The sequence below is a fragment of the Dendrobates tinctorius genome, unplaced genomic scaffold, assembly GCF_039654945.1.
Source record: "Dendrobates tinctorius isolate UK_male_01 unplaced genomic scaffold, ASM3965494v1 ptg000007l, whole genome shotgun sequence".
NCBI lineage: Eukaryota > Metazoa > Chordata > Amphibia > Anura > Dendrobatidae > Dendrobates > Dendrobates tinctorius.
The window spans coordinates 3,126,262-3,149,676 of record NW_027361675.1 but is presented as its reverse complement, the minus strand read 5'-3'; the positions used below and the strand labels follow the sequence as shown (position 1 = coordinate 3,149,676).

The window sequence follows — 23,415 nt, the reverse complement described above, 5'->3', positions numbered from 1 at the left end:
GCAGGTGCCGTAAATTTAGTTCCCGGCTTCTGCAGAAGTTCCGCCCCCGTGATGCGCGTACTTCCGGCAGACCCATCCCCGGAGCCTCGGGCGGGTACTGAAAAATTTAGTCCCCGGCTTCAGCCGACACTAGGCCTCGAGCAGAAGCTCAACCCATAGCATGTCACCGGCGGCGCCTTCTCTCCCTGCAGGACCACGCACACGCCGAGGTGCACTTTTTGGAAAAGGGTGCAGCGGTTCGGCAGGCTGGACGCCTAAAGGGGATCCAGGACTGGGCACAGAACTGGGGAAAGTGCTATCCCTGAAGGAGGAAGGCCACCCTCTGTGTTTTTGCCAGAGGTTAAGCAGTAGAGCCCTGCAAGCATATCATCTAGCAGGGCCACCATGCCCAGAGCAGCTAAGACATACACGTTTCTGTATGCTGTGTGCACCTCCTGTCGGTCCGCCTTCCCACATGAAAAATCTGTGAAATCTGCGAGTCCGAAGTGCCCAGGAGCCCTCCCCTGCGACCGCCCGGAATGGACTCTGCCTCTGACACAGTCTACGGCATTACGAGAGCTATTGAGTCCCTTCAAGACCCAGATAGGGGCAGGGATAGTGGCTCGCCTGTCTTGGAGGGGTCCTCCACCTCCCAGGAGCCTCCGGCCTCTCTCACTAGGCAGACGCCGGGGAATCAAAACCACACAGCGTCTCCCGGTCCGTCCGATGCCTCGGCATCAGTGAGCTCTGCCTCTCTCTCGCCCTCGCCAGTAGTCGGTAATGAGAACTCGGATCACGACTCGGACGAGCCCCTTGACTTAAGGCCCCATCACACTAAGCGAGATCGCTAGCGATATCGCTTAAGCGTCACAGATTTTGTGACACAGCAGCAATAATGCTAGAGATATCGCTATGTGTGATACTTTCCTCCGACCGGCTCCCCCACTGGCCATCGCTGATCGTGCGAGAACGTCCTGGGCTGTTTCTCGTCGGCCGCTTCCTGCTGGGCTTCCTGCTGGCGCCGATGAGCGACGCGTGGACACGGGCAGCGGGCGGGAGAACGTCTTCATCGCCGCGTCTGACAGGTAAGTAATGACCACCGACTGCTGCATCGCTGGTGAGATCTGCCTGTTTGGCAGCTCACTAGTGACCATTTAGCGATACACCAGCGATCCTGATGGGGTCGTATCGTTGTCGGGATCGCTGGTGCATCGCTAAATGTGACGGTACCCTTAGTTACTCTGGGTTACCAGGAAACAGTGAACAGCCTCATCAAGGCCGTCGGCGAGACCATGGGGATTGACAATAAATCCACCCTGTGCCCTGAGGCATTTAAGCGGGTCAAGCAGCCTCATAGAGTAATTGGCACTCACTCAGAGTTGACGACATAGTACAGCGACACAGGGAACGGCCGGACAGGTGTTTCTTAGACCAAAAAGCACTTGAAGTTTGAGGTGGGTGGAATCCCCGGCGGTAGATCTACCCGTGTCGCGCTTGGCCTCTAAAGCCCTGTTGTCCATACCTAATGGTTCCTCTATTAAGGATCCCACCGACTATCTCATAGAGAGCCTGGCTCGCTCAGTATTGGAGGCGTCGGGTTCAGCACTTTCTCCCTTGCTCGCTGCAACTTGGGAAGTTAAGACCATGGGCTCGGGGTCTGAATGATTATACAGAACCTTGCAGGGTATGGACCCGCCTGCAGAGATAGCAGATATTGCTAATCAGATTGCGTTGGCCGCAGACTACTTGATTAATGCGTCTTTGGATAAGGCTAGCTGCGCAGCACTCACTGCCGCAAATGCAATCTCTATTAAGAGGGGCTCTGTGTTTGAGGACTTGGCATGCAGATTCAACCTCCAAGAAGTCCCTAACTGCTTTACCTTATCAGAGCGTCCACCTATGTGGGTGCAACCGGCCATTCTAGGCTGAGCATGGCTGCATTCGCCTATTTGGTGAAAGGTTGGACCAGCTTATCTCTGACCCCACATGGGGCAGGAGCAGTTTTCTCCCTCAATAAAGGGTTAAACAGCTTTTTCGTCACCTGCTTCAGACACGGTTTCGGTCCTTTCGCAACCCCAGGGGGGCTTCAGCAACGAACTCCGCCGTGGCAGGTTGCCCCAACCAGGACAGAGATCTTAAAGTCTCATATAGAGCCAACCCATTGGGGAGAATACGATCCTAACAAGCCCAGATCAAGGGGACATAGATCCCAAGGATCTTCGGCCTAATGGCTCAAGTCAAGTGCCGGGCGACACCAGCAGAGTAGGCGGTCACCTACTCTGGTCTCGCCATGTCTAGCTCTCCTTCGTGCATGACACGTGGGTAAGGGAGCTGGTATCCTCAGGGTACAAGTTAGACTTTGTCAAACAGCCCCCAAGACGATTTTTTTCTCTCTCGTCCTCCCAAGGTGGAATCCCGGGTACAAGCCTTGTTCAGGGCCATCGAATTGCTCCGGAAACACTGCGTTGTCATCCCCGTACCGGAAGGCGAAAGAGGCCAGGGTTTCTATTCCGACCTGTTCACGGTCCCCAAAAGGGCCTGTCAGGCCCATTCTGGACTTAAAGCTTCTGAACAGATTTATCAGGATCAGGCAGTCCTGGATGCAGTCTCTCCGCTCGGTCATAGCTGCCATAGAACAGGGAGAAGGTTTGGCTTCTGTCGACATCCAAGACGCGTACCTGTACACATCCCCATTGTCCCTCCACATCAGAAAGTTCTACGCTTCGCTATCAGCGGCCTATACTTTCAGTTCGCAGCTCTCCCCTTCAGGCTAGCTACCACGCCCAGAGTGTTTACAGGGGTCAAGACGGGTGTTAAGGCCATCCTGCACTCCTGGGGCATAGTCGTCTTGCCTTATTTAGATGACCTCTTGATCAAGGGCCCCTCATATCGAGCATGCAAGGACTGCATCAACATCACATTAGATACTCTTGCCCGCTTAGGGTAGTTGGTCAACCTGGAGAGATCATCCCCGGGCCCAGCTCAGAGGAGTTTCCTTTTAAGGATGATCTTCGGCACCTCCTGAGGGTTGGTAATCCTCCCTCGAGACAAGGCCCTGGCTCTAGATACTTCACCAGCCAGTCCCTCATACCTTTCGTCTTTGCATGAGGGTCGTAAAGAAGAGGGTGGCAGCAATGGGAGCAATTCCATTTGCCCAACTCCATTTTCGCCCCCTGCAGCGCGTCCTCTCGGCATCATGGAACAAGAACCCGCTCTCACTCGACCACCAGTGTCGGTTGTCCAGGCAGGTCAGACAGGCACTTGGATGGAGGACAGTCAGTTCCTCCCGTCTTCAGGACGGGAGTCGGTTCCCTTTCCCCCTGACTATGGGTTGGTGGTCACAACCGACGCCGGTCTCCTCAGCTACAGAGCAGTCTTTTTCACCATCACACGACCGAGGGACGGTGGTTGCCGCAGGGGGCACGTATCCCAATCAACTGGTTAGAAATTCAAGCAACTCGGCTGGCTCCGCAACGTTTTCATCATCCTCTAGCAGACCGCCCCGTCCGGATTCAAGCGGACAACACCACGGCCATGGCTAACATAAATCACCAGGGGAGCACCTGCAGCAGAGCAGCAATGTACGAAGTGAGGCACATCCCTCACTGGGCCGAGAGGAATCACTTGGTGATCTCGGCCGTCCAAATTCCGGATGTAGAGAGCTGGGCAGCAGGCTTCCTCAGTCGGCAGGGTCTTGTGTCCAGGGAATGGTCACTACACCCCGAGGTTTTTCCGGCAAATATGCCGATGTTGGGGAACACCGGATGTGGACCTGACAGCCTTCGGGGTAGGTGCCAAGGTGGTTGTGTGGGTCGCCTCGGTCCTGTACCTGCAGGCAAACGCCGGGAATGCGTTGGTTCTGCCATAGAACCAGTATTCGCCTCCCATACCTATTTCCCCCGCTGCCGCTATTCCCAAGGATCATCAAGAGGATCGAGGCAGAAGGATGTTTCAGTGGTGCTACTGGCCCCAGATTGGCCTCGGCAGACGTAGTAAGCAAACCTGGTGCAGCTACTCGCTGATATTCCCTGGCGACCGCCAGGGCACCCAGACCTACCTTCTCAGGTCCCAAGCTACCACCCGAACCTCAGAGGCCCTGTGTTTCATGGCTTAGCCGTTGAATCTTGGATTCTGACCTAGGCTGGGTTTGGACGCAATGTGGTTACTACAATGGTTAGTGCCCAGAAGCCCGCCTCAGTACATATTTCCCACCACACCTGGAGGATTGTCTTTTCAAGGTGTCAGGACCACGGTCATTCTCCACTGGGATTCTCTATTCCAAACATTTTGGCGTTTTTCCCAGTCCGGCTTGGACTCGGGTTTACCTCCAAGTTCCCTTAGGAGATTAATATCTGCCTTATTTGTCCTGTTCCAGCGCAGAATCGCTACCAATCTGCAGGTATAGACCTTCAGCCAGGGGGTCTCACACTTGGTACCCCCTATAGGACCCCTCGGGACAACTGGGACCTTAACCTGGTCCTAGGCGTTCTGCACGAAGCTACATTCAAGCCACTACAATAGGTATCTTCGACATACCTTCCCTGGAAGGTGGTGTTCCTCGTGGTGATAACATCAATCAGGCGGGTTCCGGAGCTGGCAGCTTTATCTTGCCGAGCTCCGTTCCTGATATCTCACAAGGAGAAGGTGGTTATTAAGCCAGCTCCCCCTTTTTCTGCAGAAGGTTGTTTCCTCATTTCATTTTAATGAGGATATTGCCTTGCCCTCCTTTTTTCCCGGCACCAGTACACCGTGTGGAAAAGGCTCTTCATACGTTTGACCTGGGGAGAGCTCCCAGGAGGTATGTGTCACGGACAGCATCCTTTCGTCAGACAGACACGCTGTTCGTGCTCCCTGAGGGTCGCAGGAAGGGACTTGTTGCCTCAAGAGCGACCATAGCCAGGGGGATTCGGCTGATGATTCAGGAATCCTACCGCACCAGAGTCGCAGCTGTGCCAGCAGAGATCAGAGCGCACTCAACTCGAGCAGTGGGCGCCTCTCGGCCTCTTCGGCACCAGGCATCGGTGGAGCAGGTATGCAAGGCAGCAACCTTGTCCAGCCGGCACACATTCTCCAAACATTACAAATGTCCATATGCTGGCTTCAGCACATGCAGCCTGGGTAAAAGGATTCTACAAGCAGTGGTGCACCCTTACACAGTAGGTGCGTGTAGCTTGGACCGGTGTGTCGACTCCCCACCCAGGGACTGCTTTAGGGCATCCCACTGTTCTGTATCCCCCAATGAGGTGAAGGAGAAACATGGATTTTTGTGATAACTCACCGTAAAATCCTTTTCTCTGAGACGCTTATCGGGGGACAGAGCACTCACCCTGTTAACCAATTGGCTCCTTTTTGTTTATTAATAGGTATGTTTGATACCAGATGGGTTTTCTAGACAGGTTGTTACCTGCATTGAGGCTGATTTTGTCTTATAGATCACCTACTGCTTTTGCAACTAACTGATTCCGCCTGCAATCGAGGTGAGGGTGTATACTGCGGAGGAGGAGCTAACCACTGTCCTGTGTCCCCCAATGAGCGTCTCGGAGAAAAGGATTTTACGGTGCGTTATCACAAAAATCCATGTTTTTGAATTTACCAAATGGCTGCAATGAAACAGAGTGAAAACTTTAAAGGGATCTGAATACTTTCTGTACAGTCTGTATGGTGTGTGTGCAGGTTGAGCTCCTGTGCATATTGTCACTGGTGATCACTGTATTACCTGTACACTGATACTATATACAGCGCTTTTGTGTATAATGTCACCAGTTATCATAGTATTACCTGTACACTGACACTATATACAGAGCTCTTGTGTATAATGTCACCGGTGATCATTGTATTACCAGTACACTGACACAATATGCAGAGCTCCTGTGTATAATGTCACTGGTGATCACTGTATTACCTGTACACTGACACTATATACAGAGCTCCTGTGTATAATGTCACTGGTGATCACTGTATTGCCTGTACACTGACACTATATACAGAGCTCCTGTGTATAATGTCACCGGTGATCACTGTATTACCGGTACACTGACACAATATACAGAGCTCCTGTGTATAATGTCACTGGTGATCACTGTATTACCTGTACACTGACACTATATACAGAGCTCCTGTGTATAATGTCACTGGTGATCACTGTATTGCCTGTACACTGACACTATATACAGAGCTCCTGTGTATAATGTCACCGGTGATCACTGTATTACCGGTACACTGACACAATATACAGAGCTCCTGTGTATAATGTCACTGGTGATCACTGTATTACCTGTACACTAACACTGTATACAGACACCTGTGTATAATGTTACTTACGGTGATATTAGTGTTGTGTTTTTCTATTAATGATCAGCATTGTAGTACTTGTATGTGGTATTATTCAGTCACTGTGGTGGTAATATGTGGTCTGATCATAGTGTGGTGGTATTTGTCCCCTGTATGTGGTATTATTCTGTCGCTATGTGGTGGCAATATGTGGTCTGGTCATGGTGTGGCAGTATTTATTCCTTTTATGTGATATTATTTGGTCACTGTGGTGGTAATATGTGGTCTGGTAATGGTGCGGTGGCATTTGTTTCTTGTATTTGATATTATTGCTCATTTTAAAAATTGAAAAATAAATAAAAATATACCTAAAGAGTATTGGATATTTTAGCAAATGTTTAATAAGTTACAGTAGAGTAGGGCCCGACCAGAGGAGTCTACCTTGTGGTGGTGGATTAAATGTTTTTGGCCAAAACAAAAGCTGCTATGTATGTGATATGGTGTGGGAACTGTTAATGTGTGATTGGTGATGATGTGGTACAGAATTGGAGTTTTTCCAAGAGTGGGCGGTGGGACTGTGGACGGTTTGAGGTGTGGAGGTGGAGCTGGGATGGAGCCTGGACAGAGTCTCAAGGGAGCCCCGAAAATGTTGTCAGTACAGGGCCCTGAAATTCCTAGTAGCAGCCTTGTGCGGGAGAGCCTGTGCCGACACTTCTGGAACGGCTCCGGTAGTGACTATAGCTGTTATCATGATGCTTTCTTGATACATTTGAACTAAGATGTCATCATTGCTTATATTTTTCTTTTTTTCTCCTTTCTCCTTACAGTAGCTGATCTTAAATGTGGTCTTAAACTTTTCTTTCAGCAAAACACAAGGCTCTGGTTTTCATGGCTTATCCTGTATTTTATTATATTATAGAAAAAAAAACAATTACAGGAAGGCATTGCTTTGGGCAAAAATCACATTTCCGTTGAATGAATTTCCCTTGCTTTCAGTTGCTGCTAATATTATTCATGTATGGAAGTAAAGGTCTATGGAAATACTGGTCATTAGAGTTGAGCGAAACGGGTCGAAAAAATTCAAAAGTCGCCGACTTTTGGCAAATTCGGGTTTCATGAAACGAAACCCGACCCTAGGATGAGGTCGGCCACGAGGTCGGCGACTTACGCGCCAAAGTCGCGTTTCAAAAGTTTGTTTTGCGCTCTTTTTCAGCCAATCAGGATCCACGGACACTGTGGGCAACGTGATGACATAGGCACGGGTCACCACCATCTTTCAGAAGGGCATGCAAGTGATTGGCTTGCTTTGGGGGGCGTCACAGGGGTTATAAAAGGGCGTGCACGCCGACCGCCATGTTACTCATGCTGATCTCAGAATAGGGAGAGCTGCTGCTGCAGCTGATTTTGTAGGGAGAGCGTTAGGCAGGGAAGAAGACACCAAAAACTGCTTCTGCTGCTAGCGATTTTGCCTGTACAACACACCAGTCACTGTGCAGTGCAAGGGGAGGCTATATAGTGGTGTATCAGTGGTGTTGGTTGTTGGGCTGCCTTCTAAGGCTTCCTGACATTCCTGCATTGCTGTTTACCCACTGCTCCGCAAACTGCTTTTTTAAAAGCAATCCCAATTTTTTTTTTTTGTCCTGCTGAGAAGAAAAAAAAACTGCTTCTGCTGCTAGCGATTTGGCCTGTACAACACACCAGTCACTGTGTGTGCAGTGCAAGGGGAGGCTATATAGTGGTGTATCAGTGGTGTTGGTTGTTGGGCTGCCTTCTAAGGCTTCCTGACATTCCTGCATTGCTGTTTACCCACTGCTCCGCAAACTGCTTTTTTAAAAGCAATCCCAATTTTTTTTTTTGTCCTGCTGAGAAGAAAAAAAAAACTGCTTCTGCTGCTAGCGATTTGGCCTGCACAACACACCAGTCACTGTGTGTGCAGTGCAAGGGGAGGCTATATTGTGGTGTATCAGTGGTGTTGGTTGTTGGGCTGCCTTTTAAGGCTTCCTGACAGGCTGGCATTGCTGTTTACCCACTGCTCTGCAAACTGATTTTTTTAAAAGCAATCCAATCTCCCTTATCCTCTAGTCACTTTTGTCACAGCTGTGCCATCGAGCCTGTGACATAGCGCTCAGATATCAGTGGGCCTCACACAAGCCAAAAGTGTCCAGTGTCCACAAGTGTCTGCAGAAATTCAAAATCTCCCTTATCCTCTAGTCACTTTGGTCACAGCTGTGCCATCGAGCCTGTCACATAGTGCTCAGATATCAGTGGGCCTCACACAATCCAAAAGTGTCCAGTGTCCACAAGTGTGTGCAGAAATTCAAAATCTCCTTTATCCTCTAGTCACTTTGGTCACAGCTGTGCCATCGAGCCTGTCACATAGCGCTCAGATATTCATTGGGCCTCACACAATCCAAAAGTGTCCAGTGTCCACAAGTGTCTGCAGAAATTCAAAATCTCCCTTATCCTCTAGTCACTTTGGTCACAGCTGTGCCATCGAGCCTGTCACATAGCGCTCAGATATCAGTGGGCCTCACACAATCCAAAAGTGTCCAGTGTCCACAAGTGTCTGCAGAAATTCAAAATCTCCCTTATCCTCTAGTCACTTTGGTCACAGCTGTGCCATCGAGCCTGTCACATAGCGCTCAGATATCAGTGGGCCTCACACAATCCAAAAGTGTCCAGTGTCCACAAGTGTCTACAGAAATTCAAAATCTCCCTTATCCTCTAGTCACTTTGGTCACAGCTGTGCCATCGAGCCTGTCACATAGCGCTCAGATATTCATTGGGCCTCACACAATCCAAAAGTGTCCAGTGTCCACAAGTGTCTGCAGAAATTCAAAATCTCCCTTATCCTCTAGTCACTTTGGTCACAGCTGTGCCATCGAGCCTGTCACATAGCGCTCAGATATTCATTGGGCCTCACACAATCCAAAAGTGTCCAGTGTCCACAAGTGTGTGCAGAAATTCAAAATCTCCCTTATCCTCTAGTCACTTTGGTCACAGCTCTGCCATTGAGCCTGTGACAGAGCGCTCAGATACTCAGTGGGCCTCACACAATCCATAAGTGTCCAGTGTCCACAAGTGTGTGCAGAAATTAAAAATCTCCCTTATCCTCTAGTCGCTTTGGTCACAGCTCTGCCATCGAGCCTGTGACAGAGCGCTCAGATACTCAGTGGGCCTCACACAATCCATAAGTGTCCAGTGTCCACAAGTGTGTGCAGAAATTAAAAATCTCCCTTATCCTCTAGTCACTTTGGTCACAGCTCTGCCATCGAGCATGTGACAGAGCGCTCAGATACTCAGTGGGCCTCACACAATCCATAAGTGTCCAGTGTCCACAAGTGTGTGCAGAAATTAAAAATCTCCCCTGTCCTATAGACACCTTGTACCTTGTTTTACATTACTATATAGTTTGTTGGATTTTGTCTACATTTCTACCAAAAATGAGGAAGGCTGGTGGAAGAGGCCGTGGAATTGGGTGGGGGTTGGCAGCCGGTAATGATGGTGTTGGTGGTGGATCTGATGGTAGTGGCAAGAGCAAAATAGGACCGAATGCAGGAGGTGCTGAGCCTGCGTCATCGTCTGGCTACATAAGGCCTCGAACGCTTAGTTTTCTAGGAGTTGGCAAACCGCTTTTAAAGCCAGAGCATGAGGAAAAAGTTTTGTCTTACATTGCTGACTCAGCCTCCAGCTCTATCGCCTCCTCTTCTTCAGTTGTAAAAAGTAAAAGCACTGAGTCGTCATTGGAGGCTCATGTTCATGAACCACACCTTTCCTTGTGTCCTTCACCCCAACCAAGATTGAAAGATGATGCAGGCCATAGTACTGATTACTCCATGGAGCTGTTTTCACATACCATGCCTGGATTATCAAGTGAAATGGTGAATTACCCAGGCCAAGATGAATCTGATATGGAGTGCACTGATGCACAGCCGCTGATGGATGATTCTGCTGGTACATTCACTCAGAGCACTACATTGTCCTCGCAGTGTACAGAGCCAGATTCTGACCCTGATGAGACTCAGGTGCCCCTTCCCGCACACTATACCACCATACACGGTGACACAGAGGAAGGTGCACATGACATAGAAGAGGAGGTGATGGATGACCCAGTTGTTGACCCAGATTGGCATCCATTGGGGGAAGAGGGTGCTGCTTCCAATAGCTCAGATGAGGAGCATCCACAGCAGACATCGACATCGCAACAGCTGTTATCTGGCAGGCCCGGAGCACTCCAAAGACAGGTTCCAAACATCAAAAGAGTTGCTGGACAGCTTGTCCAGAGGGTCAAAAGATCACAGCGTGCTAGGCCGCAAAATGTCTGCCAAAGTAGGAAGAGTGCAGAGTGGCACTTTTTTTGAACAAAATCCTCATGATCAGGCCAAGGTTATCTGTAAGAAGTGCGCAAAGACCTTTAGCCGAGGGAAAAATCTGAAAAATTTGAATACCAGTTGCATGCTTAGACATTTAACCAGCATGCACTTGCAAGCGTGGACACAACACCAAACCTCAAGTGCCACATGTGCGACTGATCACAACGAAAGTAGTCAGCAACGCTACATTGTTTCCCCCACTGTAAGCCCACCGGTTAGCACAGCAGCAAATGTTGAGGTGTCGTTGCAAGGCCACAGCAGTCAGGGAATCCCACTGTTATATCAACGAAAGACTGATTCTAGGCCATCAGAAAGAACAACAACTCCATCACCATCATCAACCCTCTCTCAGTCCGCCCTGTCCACCGCTACTTCCACCATATGCAGCTCTCAAGTCCAGCTCACCCTCCCAGACACTATGAGTAGGTCAAGAAAGTACTCAGTCTCTCATCCGCGTACACTGGGTTTGAACGCCCACATTGCCAAACTAATCTCGTTTGAGATGATGCCCTTTCGGTTGGTGGAAAGCACAGCTTTCCGCGAACTCATGGCCTATGCAGTACCACGCTATGACCTACCCAGTCACCACTTCTTCTCTCGCAAAGCCATCCCAGCCCTCCACCATCATGTGAAAGACCGCATTGTCCATGCACTCAAGCAGTCAGTGAGCGGAAAGGTGCACGTCACAACTGATGCATGGTCCAGTCGGCATGGCCAGGGCCGTTACGTGTCCATCACTGCGCACTGGGTTAATGTGGTGGATGCAGGGTCCACAGGGGACAGCGGTGGTGGGACAGTGCTGCCTAGCCCACGGTATAGGAAACAGTTGGCTGTAGGCGTTCAACCCTCCTCCTCCAGAAGCGAAAGCTCGTCCACAGAGCGCAGTCGTACGAGCACTCCATCTGCAGCTGCCACTGTTGCTCACGATGTGTCCCCCTATCGAGCAGCTAGTGGAAAGCATCAGCAGGCTGTGTTGCAGATGATGTGTTTGGGCAACAGACACACCGCCGAGGTGCTGGCCGAGTACTTGAAGCGACAAACTGAGTCATGGCTGGGCAGTGTACATCTTGAGGCAGGCAAGGTAGTTAGTGATAACGGCCGTAATTTTGTGGCAGCCATAGCCCTTTCAAAACTCAGTCACATACCTTGCTAGGCTCACACCTTGAACCTGGTGGTGCAGTGCTTCCTCAAAAATAATCCGGAGTTAACAGCCCTGCTCCAGAAGGTGCGAAGACTGTGCGCGCACATCCGCCGGTCGCCTGTACACTCCGTTCGTATGCAGAAGCTGCAGCGATTGCTCCACCTTCCCAACCACCGCCTCATTATCGACATTGCAACAAGGTGGAACTCCACCCTGCACATGGTGGAGCGGCTGTGCGAGCAGAGGCAGGCCATAATGCATTTGTGGGAGGATACATGGCCAGGCACTTTGAGAGCAGACATGGAGTTGACAGGTGTGCAGTGGTCGAAGCTGAAAGACCTCTGTAAAGTCCTTCAGTGTTTTGAGGAATGCACACGGCTGGTAAGCGCAGACGACGCCATCCTAAGCATGAGCATCCCACTTATGCGTCTGCTCATGCAAACTTTGACGCACCTTAAGGAGCAGGCGTCTGCAGCCAATGTTGATGAGGAGGAAGAGGAGGAGGGAATCCTTGATGACATTCAGCCATTGTCTTCTCAGGGACCTCTCCTGGACGAGGTGGAGGAAGAAGAGGAGGAGGAGGATGATGATGGGGATGATTACTTAGGGGAGGAGGATGCATCTCGTGGGGCAAGTGAAAATGTTGGCGTGGCAAGGTCTGGTACAGGGTTTGTGCCTGACTGGAGGGATGTGAATTTGCCAGAAAGTGCTCCTCCACCCAGCACTCGCAGTGCATCATTGACACCGGGAACATTGGCCCACATGTCAGATTATGCCTTGCAGATCCTAAAAAGGGACCCCCGCATTGCCAAAATGATGAACGATGACGACTACTCGTTGGCCAGCATCCTGGATCCACGCTATAAAGGCAAATTACAAAACATCATGCCACAGGAGAACCTTGACCTAATATTGGCTAATAAACAAGCAACTCTGGTAAATCGGTTGCTTGAGGCATTCCCAGCACACAGCAGAGGTGATGGTTCTCACACGAGCCGTACGGGCCGGGGGCAGCTTGGCAGAGGTGTTTGTGGTGCACACAGCAGAAGTGGCGTTGGAGACAGGGGTTTCATGACAATGTTGTGGACTGATTTTTCAAATACCGCTCACACAACTGGTAATACTGCATCGATGGAAAGTGACAGGAGACAGCAGTTGTCAACTATGGTTACAAACTACTTTTCCTCCCATATCGATGTTCTCCCACACAAGTCATTCCCCTTTGACTATTGGGCCGCTAAACTGGACACCTGGCCTGAATTGGCCCAATATGCCTTACAGGAGCTCGCTTGCCCAGCTGCAAGTGTGCTATCGGAAAGAGTCTTCAGTGCAGCTGGATCAATCCTGACCGAAAAAAGGACCCGTCTGTCAACCCAAAATGTGGAAGATCTAACCTTCATTAATATGAACCATGCATGGGTTTCCAAGGATTTTGTCCCACCTTCCCCTGATGACACATAGGGTGACAGAAAAATGGCTTGCTTTGGTCCACCTCTTCCTGGGACTTCACCTATTTCGCCTTTTGCATCAGCTGAATGTCCAACATCAACATATGCCACTTTCTAAAACTCCCTAACTGTGCTGCCTCCCCCTCCATGGCCAGGGTCACCACCTAGCGCACGACACCGTGCGAGTGCCGTTGCCCTGGACAGGTGGGTAGGCCGACTCTTGGGCGCGGGCATTGGCACAGGGTCCCTCATAGTGCAATCAAGTGTCTCTGACGGTGGTGGTGCACACCAGCCGTCAGACACACCGCTGTACTATGAGGGGCCCAGTGCCAGTACCGACGCCCACGAGTGGGCCCCCCTTGCTTGGGCAGGGCCCCAGCATTTGCAATCTTTACCTCTCCCTGCTCCTCCGCTGTGTAATCTGGGCCGTCAAATCCATACTGTGCCTGACACGGTCTGAGCCTGCCTCCTGATGTATAGACATATATTTTGAATGTGTACGCTATCCATACATGTTATCCGGGGATACGGTACCCTTTCTAACCTTTGTGCAATCACGTGCAATCCATACTGGGCCTAACACCGTCTGAGCCTGCCTCCTGATGTATAGACATATATTTTGAATGTGTACGCTATCCATACATGTTATCCGGGGATACGGTACCCTTTCTAACCTTTGTGCAATCACGTGCAATCCATACTGGGCCTAACACCGTCTGAGCCTGCCTCCTGATGTATAGACATATATTTTGAATGTGTACGCTATCCATACATGTTATCCGGGGATACAGTACCCTTTCTAACCTTTGTGCAATCACGTGCAATCCATACTGGGCCTAACACCGTCTGAGCCTGCCTCCTGATGTATAGACATATATTTTGAATGTGTACGCTATCCATACATGTTATCCGGGGATACGGTACCCTTTCTAACCTTTGTGCAATCACGTGCAATCCATACTGGGCCTAACACCATCTGAGCCTACCTCCTGATGTATAGACATATATTTTGAATGTGTACGCTATCCATACATGTTATCCGGGGATACGGTACCCTTTCTAACCTTTGTGCAATCACGTGCAATCCATACTGGGCCTAACACCATCTGAGCCTGCCTCCTGATGTATAGACATATATTTTGAATGTGTACGCTATCCATACATGTTATCCGGGGATGCGGTACCCTTTCTAACCTTTGTGCAATCACGTGCAATCCATACTGGGCCTAACACCGTCTGAGCCTGCCTCCTGATGTATAGACATATATTTTGAATGTGTACGCTATCCATACATGTTATCCGGGGATACGGTACCCTTTCTAACCTTTGTGCAATCACGTGCAATCCATACTGGGCCTAACACCATCTGAGCCTGCCTCCTGATGTATAGACATATATTTTGAATGTGTACGCTATCCATACATGTTATCCGGCGATACGGTACCCTTTCTAACCTTTGTGCAATCATGTGCAATCCATACTGGGCCTAACACCGTCTGAGCCTGCCTCCTGGTGTATAGACATATATTTTGAATGTGTACGCTATCCATACATGTTATCCGGGGATGCGGTACCCTTTCTAACCTTTGTGCAATCACGTGCAATCCATACTGGGCCTAACACCGTCTGAGCCTGCCTCCTGATGTATAGACATATATTTTGAATGTGTACGCTATCCATACATGTTATCCGGGGATACGGTACCCTTTCTAACCTTTGTGCAATCACGTGCAATCCATACTGGGCCTAACACCATCTGAGCCTGCCTCCTGATGTATAGACATATATTTTGAATGTGTACGCTATCCATACATGTTATCTGGGGATACGGTACCCTTTCTCACCTTTGTGCAATCACGTGTAATCCATACTGGGCGTGAGAACGGCTGGCGAGCTGTTAAGCAAGCTACAGCACCTGTGGTTTGCACACGTAAGTTTTTAATTTTTTCAGGAATGATGGTTAGGCCTAATTCCGGAACTGCGGTTGACCTGCACTTACTGGGAAATCATCGTTCGCGGGTAATAATTGTAATCACAGATCCCCATCACTAACGTTGTTCAGCGGGTTATCTGCACCTGTAAGCGACAAATGCTGGCCTTTTCAGTGTAGCGCACATGCAGCCATGGACATGTAAGGGCATGACACACCAGTTATTGGCCAATCTCATGTGCCAGAACCTCACGTGTCCCTCTAGTAAGCCGGACTCGGACCGCGGGGCATGAAGGAGTCTCGTTCGTTAACGGAATTAAGCTTGCAATGTGTGCATCTGTTCTGTAGCTGGCATTGTTGAGGTTGCCCGTGTTGAGTCAAATTACGCAGTAGGCTCCACTCCTGGTGGTGCCCTTCTGAACATTCCTTTAAGGTTCAGCTTTGCAACCATACTGCCCACGTAAAACAAACACTTTGCCTTCATGAACGCTGTTTGGAGGGTCATGACTCGTGGGAATAACGCCGCCCAATCAGTTAACCTGCTAGAGAGATCCTTCGTTGCTCCCAAGCATGACATCACACTCCCTAGGAGGAAGGTAATGCCACTGTGGCGACCGTACTCCTGGGGGCGACACAAGTGCACTGATGCCCAGCCACTGCTCGATGAATCTGCTGGTACATTGACCCAGACCACTACATTCCCCTCGCACGCTACCCGGCCTGAATCTGACCCTGATGAAACTCAGGTTACTCTTCCCATATACAGTTCCATCTTACACGGTGACAAAGAGGAAGCTGCAGATGAAAGTGCAGGTTCGGTTCACCCGCCATCAGACACACCACCGTACTATCAGGGGCCCTGTTCCAGTGCCGTCACCAACGAGTGGGCCCCCCCTGCTTGCTCAGGATCACAGCACTTGCAAGGATGAAATACTGTGCAGTGAGATGGAAGATGGGGACGACGAGGAGTCCAGACTCCAGACTAGTACAGGGATTCCCTAGCGAGGAGACTTATTTGATTGTTTTCAATGTTGGGACAGTAATTTTTGGGGAGCACTATACTCTGGAGAATGATAGATGGGGCCCACCATACACTGGAACATTCCAAAGGTGGACATCAGACACTGGAGCAGCATTTACAGGGCCCATTATACACTAGAGCATTAGAAATGGGGCCCATTATGTTTGGAGCATTATTTGGGCCCATGAGACAGTGGAGCTTCATCCATGGGGACCAACATATACTGTAGCATTATGTGGAGCTCATCATACACTGTTTCAAACATTATATGGGACCAATGATTCTGTATGGAGAAATAGATGGGCCTCGTCATGAGATGTAAAAAGTGAAGTATTTTTCATTGTACTATACCGCTATTTCTCTGCCGTATCGGAGCATGATGAGTTGTGGTATGTGTTAAAGGGGCGCTCTTTCGCCCAGGGCACATGAAAACCTGGAGCCAGTCCTACCCCCCAACAACTTTAGCCAAATAACCCCCATTTTTCAGTGCGTAACTTGTATTATGAAGTTAATTAAGGTTGACAAGCTTAAGTAAGAAGAATTGATGCTTTTGGCATTCAAATGGGCACTGTAGGTGTGTTTCCTGTCCTCCTCTCACTGCCGACTTTTATTCCCCATTGACTTACATTGGGTTTCGTGTTTCGGGACGACCCCGACTTTTCCCTATAATCGGACGATCTTGCTCGACCCGACTTTTGGAAAAGTCGGGTTTCACGAAACGAAACTCGACCCTAAAAAACCAAAAGTCGCTCAACTCTACTGGTCATATCTGATACAAATAAAAGTAGTGATCATAAGTACAGATATTTTTCAACTTGTCTACAACCTAAAATTGCTGATTGCTTGCAGATTTCTGGGAATAAATAGGGAATAGATTGTGGAACAAATGCAGACAACTAAGAGTTTTATATTATGTTCATTTCTGGGATACATCTATTATGCATAATACTGGGATGCTAAGTATTTCTTTGGACAAAAAGGTCAAATATCTAATAAAACTGTAGAAATTTGTAAGTTTGCTTAAAGTAAGGTAGCATTATCCCTGCAATTCTGAAAGCTTGCAGCTCATATTTCAAATGTAACCATAGACTCCTATATACCCTACAAGTGTGCTTTCATCCTCTGCCGTGCTGTTATATATTGGCATATTTTTTTATGTCTGGCAGCACTTATTCCTACAGTATCTTTCTGCTGAGAGACTGTATATGCTCAGCTGAACCAAGTGTGCATGTGTACAGAAGAAATAAGAGGGAAAGCTGTTGGACGAACTAACGTTTGGCTTACATTTATTCAATGCCTATGGCCTTAAAGGGAATGTCCCCAAATGCTATCAACCTGCAGATATGGGGTCAATCTGCTGATTAAAAGTGTTGTAAAGCTGCCTGACCACTGTACTGAAAGTCCGACTACATGGGAGAAAATGAGCTTTCTTCTGACTGGCTGCCTTCGGCTTTCAGTCATAGAGGAGTGCCCATGTGACTTCAGTTACCGCTCGGTATACAGTGACAGTCAGCTCCAAGTATTCCCTTGCACATTGACTGATGGTAGCATCTGCATTGATACCCCACAGAGATGGGTATCAGTCAATGGGTCGGGCCATGCTTACAAACACAGCTCACTATGTACTGAACGGTGACGGAAGCTATGCCAGTCGCTCCTCTATGACTGAAAGTCAAAGGCTGCTGGGAGGAATTAAGTTAATTTCCTCCTGGTAGCTTTGCGTTCACTGCGGTGCACGGGCATCTTTAGAACGCTAATAACCATCAAATTAACCCTATTTCTGCAGGCTAATAGTGTTTTGGAACATGATCTTTAACATCATAAACAACATGATGTGTTGTGGAACACAATCCCTTTCTCCTGACCCTGTACTGTGGCCTATATATTTCGTTGCATCCTACGGGGTGCACGCAGTGTGGGGTGCTTGCATGCGCATTCCCTTCAACAAAGCATCCCATTAGCTAATCATTAAGAAGAAGCAGTTATTCCGTGGCAGTTAGTCAGGGCAGGAGTCAGGTAAACAAACGTTGTACTCCCTTTTATCCATGTGCCTTATTTCTATCCATTTGTGTTTCACATTCACCGCCCCATCCCTCCTCCATCACGACTCATACACATCAGCCCCTCCCTCCATTCCTCTCCCATGTACAGCTCCTGTGCATTTCTCCCCTTCCTGAAAAACCTCAGCCCATCTTGCCCAAACACATCGCACAAAAATCTTCTAACAATTCCAATAACTACTTGCTCTTTATCTTCCTACTCCCTGACATCTCCCCCAACCCTAGTCCACCATCCCTCAACTCCTACCCTACCTCACAATGAAACATTACTAACCTTATTAAAGGGAATCTGTCACCCCTTTTTTCGATATGAGCTGCCGGCACCGACATCAGGGGCTTATCTACAGCATTCTGTAATGCTGTAGATAGGCCCCCGGTGTAACATGAAAGATAAGAAAAAAAAAGTTAGATTATACTCACCCCGGCATCCGGTCCGGTCCAATGGGTGTCGCGGTCCAGTCCAGCACCTCCCAATGCTGTCCTCTTCTTTCCTTCCTGTTGAGGGCAGAGCAGAGTCCTGCAGTGCGCAGGTGCCGGGAGAGGTCTGGCGCCTGCGCACTGCAGTATTCTGCTCTGCCCTCAACAGAGCAGAGCAGTGTGCCTGAGCCACGGCAGGAAGGAAAGAAGAGGACGGCATAGTATGAAGACGGGAGGCACTGGACCGCAGCACCCATCAGACCAAGACCAGACCGTCCCCCGGATGAGTATAATCTAACTCTTTTTTCTTATCTTTCAGGTTACATCGGGGTTTATCTACAGCATTACAGAATGCTGTAGACAAGCCCCTGTTGTCGGTGCCGGCAGTTCATATTCGAAAAAGGGGTGACAGATTCCCTTTATTAATATTATTTGCACTCCTTCATCTCCTTCTTTTAACTGTGCCCTCTGGACTCCGCGGTCTGCATGTAACAAGCTTCCTTTCCTGCACAACTACTTTCTGAGCAACTCTCTTAATCTGTTGGCCCTCACTGAAACCTGGATTCAGGATTCTGACACTGTCTCACCTGCTGCCATCTCCCATGGAGGCTTACAATTCTCCCATTCCCCGAGACCCACAAACAGACTTGGTGGTGGAGTCGGCATACATCGGTCTCCACAATGCACTTTCCAGGTCATTCCCCCAGTTGCATCACTCTCATTCCCTTCTTTTGAGGTCCACACCATCAGGCTCTTTCATCCCCTCCCCCTCAGAGTAGCCGTCATATACCGGACCCCAGGCTCACCCACCCACTTCCTTGGCCACTTCTCTGCCTGGCTGCCACACGTAATGTCCTCAGAACTCCCAACCCTTATCCTGGGAGACTTCAACATTCCCATTAACAGCCCCACTTCGACATCTGCATCCCAGTTTCTGTCACTAACCACTTCTCTCGGCCTCTCACAGCTCTCAACCTCCGAGACACACAGTCAGTAGCACCCTTGACCTGATCTTTGTCCGGCTCTGTTCAATCTCCTACCTAGATAACTCACCGCTTCCCCTCTCTGACCACAACATTCTCTCCTTCTTGCTCACAAATCCTCACCCACCCCAGCACATTCCTACCACACATTCAGAAATCTACAAGCCATTAACTCTCATACACATGCAGACACCCTACACATCATTGTCCCCAATCTCCTCTTTTTCCTGTCCTGATCTGGCTGTACATCAGTACAATGACACTCTCGGAAGCACCCTTGACCAAGTAGCTCCCCACACCTGCAAAACCTCCAAGCACAGAGTAAGACAGCCCTGGCTCACATCACAAACTCGATTTCTCCAGCGATGCTCTTGGAGTGCTGAATGCTTATGGAGGAAAACTCGCACACCAGAAGACTTCATCCACGTCAAATTTATGTTAAGAACCTATAATTCTGTCCTTCACCTTGCCAAACAAACCTACTTCACCCCCCTGATCGCCTCACTGTCCAACAACCCCAAGAAACTTTTTGACACCTTTCACTCACTCCTCAGGCCGAAAGCACAAGCCCCTATCACAGACATTTGTGCTGATGACCTTGGCTCCCACTTTATAGAGAAAATAGATAATATCCATCAGGAAATCCGCTCCCAGCCACCAAGTGCAGTGACTCCCATCCCTCCCTGCATTTCCCCGGCTCACTCTCCACATTTGATCCCATCAAAGAAGAAGTAGTCTCCAGACTCCTCTCTTCTCATCCGACTACATGCACTGCTGACCCCATTCCCTCACATCTCCTCTAGTCTCTCTCTCCAGTCATCACAACTCACCTAACTACAATCTTTAATCTCTCCCTCTCCTTGGGCATTTTCCCCTCCTCCTTCAAACACTCTATCATTACTCCATTATTAAAGAAACCAGCTTTCGACCCATCCTGCACAAACAACAACAGACCAGTCTCCAATCTCACCTTCATCTCTAAACTCTTGGAGCGTCTGGTTTACTCCCGCCTTACCTGTTCACTCTCTGCCTCCTAGACCCATCACAGTTTCCGTCCCTACATTCAACAGGAACTGCTCTCATCAAAGTGACCGACAACCTTCTGACAGCAAAATGTAACGGTGACCACTCTCTGCTCATTCTCCTCGACCTTTCTGCAGCTTTCGACACTGTTGCCCTCCATCTCCTACTCTCTAGGCATTAAGGACACTGCTCTCTCCTGGTTCTCTTCCTATCTTTCTGACCGCCCCTTTAGCGTCTTGTTCGCTGGCTCCACTTCATCTCCTCTTCCTCTCTCTGTCGGGGTACCTCAGGGCTCAGTCCTTGGCCCCCTTCTCTTCTCTCTCTACAATTGGACAGACCATCAACAGACTTGGCTTTCAGTACCATCTTTATGCTGATGACACACAACTATACACGTCATCCCCTGACCTTACCCCCGCTGTACTACAGAACGCCAGTGACTGTCTGTCTGCAGTCTCCAACATCATATCCACTCACTATCCGAAACTCAACCTTTCCAAATTGAACTTCTTCTACTCCCGCCGTCTACCAACCTCCCTAAATCTGACATTTCCCTCTCTGTGAGTGGCACCATAATAACACCCCGGCAGCAGATACGCTGTCTGGGTGTTATGTTTGATACCAATCTCTCTTTCATGTCCAATATACAATCTCTTGCCCACTCTTGCCGCTTACACCTAAAGAACATCTCTAGAATCCGCCCTTTTCTCACCATGGAAACAACAAAAATCCTCCTGATCCACTCCTGCCTGGACTACTATAATACTCTATTATTTGGCCTCCCCATCACTCCACTTTCCCCTCTTCAGTCCATCCTTAATGCAGCAGCCAGGGTCATCCATCTGGCTATTCGGTTCTCGGACGCATCCGCTCTTCGCCAGTCTTTACGCTGGCTGCCCATTCATTATAGGATCCAATTCAAAGTACTTGTTCTCACCCATAAAGTTCTACACGGTGCGGCACCCCATTACATCTCCTCCCTTATTTCTGTCTATCAGCCTAACCGACCTCTGCTCTCTGCTAACGACTTTCGACTAACCTGTGCACTAACCCGTACCTCCCACTCCCGAGTCCAAGACTTCTCCCATGCTGCACCAATCCTCTGGAATGCTCTACTCCAAGAAATTAGGACCAGCCACAACTTGCACAGTTTTAGGCTCTCCCTCAAAACACATTTGTTCAGAGCAGCCTATCATGTTCCCTAATCAGTCATTTTATGTGTAAGCGTGCGGGAGTAGCCCATTCACTATCTCTATCTATCCCCCACTCCCTTAAGATGGCTGGACCATCAATGTAAACACATCACTGTAAAAACACACCTGTTCTTTGTATCTCCCCCACTTCATTGTAGATTGTAAGCTCTCACAAGCAGGGCCGTCTTATTTTGCTTTAATCACTGTATGTTATGTCTCATGAATGAGACATTTTACAGACTGTCTTGTACATTTTACATGCTGTATTGCAGACTCTCATATTGTTTATTGTTGCTATGTGTTCCTGTGTTTTGCATAGCTGAAATCCTCCGTTCCATGAAGTTTGTCCCTTCTGTCTCCCTGTCTCCCTCTTCTGGGTGTGATGTAGCTTCCTTCTTCTCCCCCTGTATTGCTTTCTGCCTGTCTGAAGAAAGTCTATTTTACCTGCTGCTGTTTGTATGCATTCAACAAGAATTCTTAAAGAAATCAAAGTCTCTTCTGGATTCTTCATAACATGTGTGCCGGCAGCTGAGTTGAGCTATCTGCGACTGTCGCCAATTGTAAGTAAGGTGAAGAGATCCAGCATCTCACAGAGCCATATTTGCAGCCACAGGCCCCGGGGACAGAATACTGTATTATTGTTAAAGATGTTACTTTTGATTGTTGTATTTGACTGTTAAATTGTAAAGCACTGCGGAATATGTTGGCGCTATATAAATATACATTGTTATTATTATTATTATTATTATTATTATTATTATTATTAAGATAGGTTGGTTCCTTTAACGGTCCCGGAGAATTTGTACCTCCAGCTAATGTAAGGTAACTCAAGTATTGAATACCAAAGGTTTTTAGTCTTTTTATGGAACAACAAGGGCTTTTTCTTTTTAGTTAATGGGTCTATGTCCATTTTGAATCTTATTACCTATGTAATTGTAAAAACTTGTAACAAGAAAGTGTAATATGAAGCAAATATAAAGGGAGTAAAATCTAAGGAGTTAGCAGACCGGACTCCATCTTTTTTCTTTCTGTATAATAGAATACTCTTAGAATACCACACTTACATATTGCTTTTTGTTGATTTTTGAAGCTTGATGCTTAGAATGTAAAGGATGTTAAGAGATCACATACGGTCTCATCAGGCATCACGTTTGATATATCTTGAAAACCTCATGCTGGGCAGCAGGTGAAGGCTGTGAGATCCTGCCATGGACTGAGGTGTCCCACCCAACTCTCTTCTCTTACTGCATAGCTGGAAACCTTCAATCCATTTCTTATTCACACAGAACTCCTGCCGAGTCGGTATACCTGGAATATCAAAGCAACCGGTTATCTGTAGGAGAACTTGCTGTGTATTAAATGGATTGGACAGGCTACTTAACCTATAAACTACCACAATGCCGCTCCGTTTCATATATACCCCTGCTACAGGATTTATGCATAATGCCAGTGAAATGAAAAATCAGCTTTGCAGGATTATTTAATAAATATATCATTAATAAACACACGCATTGACTTATAACTGATGGATGTGTGCCTGGTTTTACATCTCAAAGAAATAGTGAACTGCAGGGTCC

The 23,415-nt window shown here is 48.5% G+C and overlaps 1 protein-coding gene and 1 long non-coding RNA gene across 2 annotated transcripts in view; one reads left to right on the top strand and one right to left on the bottom strand.

Moving 5' to 3' along the window:
* Positions 1 to 23,415, top strand: part of CSMD2 (CUB and Sushi multiple domains 2) — a 1,542,159-nt gene that overhangs the window by 1,390,874 nt on the left and 127,870 nt on the right. The window lies entirely within an intron of this gene.
* The window catches only part of LOC141086141 (uncharacterized), an 86,718-nt gene that overhangs the window by 36,184 nt on the left and 27,119 nt on the right, over positions 1 to 23,415 (bottom strand). Inside the window, exon 4 of the long non-coding RNA XR_012231521.1 lies at positions 22,903 to 23,146. This is a non-coding gene — a long non-coding RNA (uncharacterized lncRNA). The remainder of the gene's footprint in view (positions 1 to 22,902; positions 23,147 to 23,415) is intronic.